Source organism: Octodon degus, unplaced genomic scaffold, assembly GCF_000260255.1.
Source record: "Octodon degus isolate 3935 unplaced genomic scaffold, OctDeg1.0 scaffold00083, whole genome shotgun sequence".
In the NCBI taxonomy this organism is placed as follows: domain Eukaryota; kingdom Metazoa; phylum Chordata; class Mammalia; order Rodentia; family Octodontidae; genus Octodon; species Octodon degus.
Window position 1 is genome coordinate 5491380 of NW_004524659.1, and position 5167 is coordinate 5496546.

Below are 5167 nucleotides of genomic sequence, written 5' to 3' on the forward strand. Positions count from 1 at the left end.
ATCATAGAGATATATGTGTGCCTATATTTATAGCAGCACAATTTGTGATAGCCAAATCTTGGAAACAACCAAGATGCCCATCACCTCAGGAATGGTTGAAAAAGATGTGGTATTTTTACACAATGGAGTATTACTCAGCTATTAAGAATGATAAAGAAGCTGTTATATTGAAGTGGATGCCACCTCAACTTATACTCTTAAGTGAAATAAACGAGACACACATGTGTAAATATCATATAGTTTCCCTAGTATAAGAACTCAAAAGAAGAAATGCAAATAGAAAAGTATAATACAAGTAAAAGGAAAGCTGGATCTCAAGGACTAACTAATCAAGAGAGGGAAAGGAGAAGAGCTAGGAAACATGACAATGTCAAGCCATACAGTTACATGTAGAAGATGGGCAAGGCAATGATCCGTAGAATCTCCAGAAGATTTTTGAATCTTGCAGTTAATTGGAAAGATTCTCATCCTGACTAAGTATATATACTGATACCTGTGAACTAAGCAACTGCACTGCAGATGGTAATCTGTAATAGTAGTTTCATGCTTGGAGTGCCTGTTGTTCTGGTCTTCTGAATACATGCTGCTTGTCATGACATGCTAGTTGCTGCTGTACTGTCTCTCAGGTAGATGACTGTTCAAAAAGAAGGGGGTGGTGAATGAAGGCAAGAGATAGGAAAAGGAATATTGTGGGACTGTCCTGCATCAAGATTGTATATGGTTAGATTTTTGGACTTATGTGTAAACATAAGAAGTATATAATTTTTTATGCCTATTTTTAAAAATATATTCTAGGGCTGGTGAAATGGCTCAGTGGTCTAAAGCACCTACTTAGAACAAGCTTAGCAAAGCACAGGGACCATGGTTTAATCTCCCAGCACCACATGCCAGCCAGCCCTGCCCCCTAGTGGGCTGAGCTGGCCACACACACACAAAATTAAAAAAATAAAAATATATTCTAATTTTTAAATGTTTTTTCATCATATTCCATAGGGACTTAAAGTTCAATATAGCAATACTTGATGAAAAATACCTGTTCCATGTTATGCCTAAGATGTTTGATATTCAGACAGATAGTGAGGTTAAGCTTAACAGCCTAGGTTGTATGGTAATAACAATAAGCTTGTCTTCTGGAGTGTTAACAACCTAAGTTTGCAGACCAAAATTAGAGAAAAAGGAGGGCCGCAAGGAAAGCCAACATTTTGGCCCTAGCCTTCCAAGGTCAATTAAGACTCAGGACATATGAGAACTTGTACTGTAACGTTATGTAACTTGATAGTGTCCCAAATTTTCTGATCAAGGAGATTATGGGGCCAAAGAGGAAAGTGATCCATGATGTAGAGTGTGCCTAAGGAGAGTCACATGGAGAGAAAACATTCTCTCAGGCTTTCACAGAGAGCACATTAGCCAAGCCATGTTCGTGACTCATCTACATGGCTGACACTGACAAAGGTTCTACAATCTGAGGTACAGGATCTCAGGATAAATCCTGAGGGCATTTCACTGACCTTATCAGACCCATTAGCTACAACCCTTGTTTCATAGGTCCTGCTTTACCTTGGTCTTAACCATCCAGCAGAAAGTATAAAAACGAAGTATAAGAAGTAAAGCCATGTTGTTAGGTTGAGCTGTAGGGAACTCAGGTCAACAATTTCTGACATTGCCAGTGAAGCGGAAGACCCAATACTATTATGGACCTCTGAACTCTTTTAGAATATTTTGCTGAGTTTACACACCTATAATATTTAAATGATGTTAACCAAAAAAGGGATACAGATGAATGTCCATTTTGTATTTGTGTATTCAAAGTGGTTAGGATAGATATATAGTTACATTCTCTTAATGAATAGAGAGATTTGTTCTAATGGTGTTTGTAAGTAGGATATCAAGGAAGATATCTTGTATAGCAATTAACTACTAGGAAGGCAGTATACAATGTGTTAATTATTGAAACTGTTGTACCAGTTTGATTTGAAACTGTCTTATTGCTATTTGTTTCTCAATAAAATTATGGAAAAATAAAAAATGCTAACAAATTGAAGAAAAAAAGGAATCACATGCAGAAGATACATATGGAGGAAACCCAATGCCCACCTAATTGACCTTTTCTGTGAGCAAAAGGGAAATAAACAGCAAGCTGTGCTCCTTCGGCTACATGCAGGCCTGACGGCACATTGCTGGTTTAAAGGGAGAGTCAACACAGCTGACACCCTGTCATTTACCTGGTCATATACTTCACTTCAACACCCTGTAGCTTTAATCTACTTTTCCCTAAGACTAGACCCATAGTACCTGTCTTAGCCCCTTTTCTTGTTGCTGAGTCAAAATGCCCAACACTCGAAGTTAAAGGGGGAAAGGTTTATTTAGTTCACTTTTGTACATGTTCCAGTCCCTAATCAGCTGGCTCCAAGGCAAGATGACAAGACATACTGAGCCTTCTATGAGCTCTTGGAATACTCTTGTTTTGGTTATACCAAAGATATCAGAGAGGTTGTGACTGCTTGAGGATTTATGGAATTATTAATGCATGTATTTACCCTATGGGTACTCTGTAGCCCTGACTTCCTTCCTCACAGCAGTACTACAGGACTGGTCTATGATAGTGATTGATCTTATGGATTGTTTTTTTACCATCCCTTTAAGTCCACAGGACCAACTTTGTTTTGCTTTTTCTGTTCCTGCCACTAGGTTTGCTGAGCCTATGCATGATTTTAATAGATATTTTTGCTATAGGAAATGATTAACAGTTCCACCCTGTGTCAGTATTTTATTGGTCAGGCTTGAGATCCTATTAGAAAAAAATTCCCTCATGCCTATATAATATAATATATAGATGATAAGTTGCTTGATGTTGATCCTCAGCAAGAACTTATCTTTGACAGATAACAGCTTCCTCCTATCTTCCCTTGGCTTCTTTAAGATTTAATGTTATAGAAACTGATCAAGGGTTTAAAGTGCCTGCAAGCAGGCACAGGGGCCAGGGGTTCAATCCCTGGGCCTGGGGTACCAGCCCCACCCCTGGGGTGTGCTGAGGCAGCAATTGAGACTGGGTGTGGTGACACATGCCTGTAATCCTAGCTCTTGGGAGGCTGTAAACAGGCGGATCACTAGGAGTCTGATCTAGTAGTGAGACCCTGAACACCCTGTAGACATTTCCCTAAAATACAGAAAGAAAAAAAAAAACTTGATCATTGTTTTCTGTGTTATAGAACATGTAAAATGTAATACATCTGCAATATTATTCACAGTCGCCCACACTGAAGACTATATGAATATTCATCAGCTGATCAGAGGAGAGACACTGGGGGTGGGGGCGGCCTACAGAGGAGTCTTGCTTACCACGGAAAAGGAGCAGACTGCTGATAAGTGCTATCGTATGAGCAACATTGCACAACATTGTGAGGAGTAAAAGATGTCACCAGAGCCAAACAGCAAGCCATTATATATTTCCTTTAATATAAAAATATCTGTAAAATGCTAAAAAAAAAAAAGAACTTATCTTTGTGCTCGCTTTGGCAGCACATATACTAAAATTGGAACAATGCAGAGAAGATTAGCATGGCCCCTGAGCAAGGATGACACGCAAATTCGTGAAGCATCCCATATTTTTGAAAGACCATTTTGTATCTGTATGTACAAAATAGTTAGGATAGATATACAGCTACTTTCTCTTAATTCAATGAGAAGAAAGATTTGTACTAATAGTGTTTGGACAGAATATTATGTCTGCATATTTACTATGAATAACCACTACGAAGACAACAATATGCAATTATTGAAACTGTCCAACTAATCGGTTTTGGAACTGTCTCATTGCTATTTGTTTCTCAGTAAAATTAATTAAAAAAAAATCCTTGTCTTTGTTTTTGCAGAAGCTAAATGGGCTTTCACACAACATATGTTATGCATTGCCACAGAGAAAATTCAAACTATCTCTCCCTATAGTTACTTGGGAACTCTGGTAATGGAAAGAACAGTTTGAGTCCAGAAATGAATATTAAGAAGGGACTCATTACAAACACTGAATGATTTCCAAAAAATTACTGGGAGACATTAATTGGATTTGCCCAAAATTAGGAATAGTCATATATCAGCTAACTAATCTATTCAAAATATTACAAGGAGGTCCAGATCTGAACTCAGGCCTTAGAGAACTTCAGAAATAGAAACTGCTTTGGTAAACAGACAGGTACTTAGAATTTGTCTGACTATGTTTCTTATGATGATCATATTGCCCACTCCTCAGTCTCCCATTGGAATTTTGGTCAAGCAGTGAACAATAAATGCCAACTTATTGAATGACTTTATCTCCCTAACAAGGTTACAAAAAGTTTTCATGCATATAGAGATCACATGGCCCACTTAATTCAGCAAGCCTGTCACTACAGCACAGAGCTTTCAGGATTTGATCCTAATCGTATTCTGCTCCCTATTATGAACCTTGCACAGCACACTCATTTACTAAAAACTTCCTTAGTCTGGAAGATAGCCTTTGCAGAATATATCTGATTAGTCGATAATCATTATCCTTCCAATAAGTTTGTACAGCTATATTGTTATTATTTACTTATTTTACCTAGAGATACTTAGACAACTCCTCTTAAAGTTGCCTTAATTTATTTTATAGATAGATCTCATGGTTTTGCTATTTAAAAGACTATACAAAATCACCAGAAAATTGCTATCCCTGGACTTTTGGATCAAAGATTAGAATTAGTTGCTGTAATTAACATATTGGAATATACTCTAGCAGAACCTGTCAACATCTCATGCGATTCCACCTATGTAGTTAATGTCACTAATCGCTTGGAGAGAGACAGTATAAAAAGCACCCTAGATCACCCTCTGTTCAATTTGGTTTTATGATTGCAGGACACCATTTTGAATAGGAAGGCCTCTTTTTTTACATAGATGAGGTACACTCACACTCCAGTCTCCCAGGACCACTGAAGGAAATCATCACACTAACACAGTCATTACCTTTATTTTTCAACCAGTGAGGCTTTTGCATTCTTATTTCTATCAGAACCCTTGAGCCCTTATTTCTGGTTTTAAACTTTCTAGATCACAGGTACACCATGGTGTACAATCTTGTCCAGCGTGCCAAACTCCCATCAATTTCATCAGAAGGCTGTAATCCCTGAGGCTTCTCAGCAAATGAATATAT

At 37.8% G+C, this 5167-nt stretch overlaps 1 non-coding gene across 1 annotated transcript; it reads left to right on the forward strand.

Annotated features, from left to right (window-relative positions):
* The first annotated feature begins 3503 nt into the window (after positions 1-3503).
* Positions 3504-3610, forward strand: LOC111818234. Its single transcript, XR_002822267.1, has one exon. It is a non-coding gene; the product is annotated as a U6 spliceosomal RNA (small nuclear RNA).
* Positions 3611-5167: the final 1557 nt, after the last annotated feature.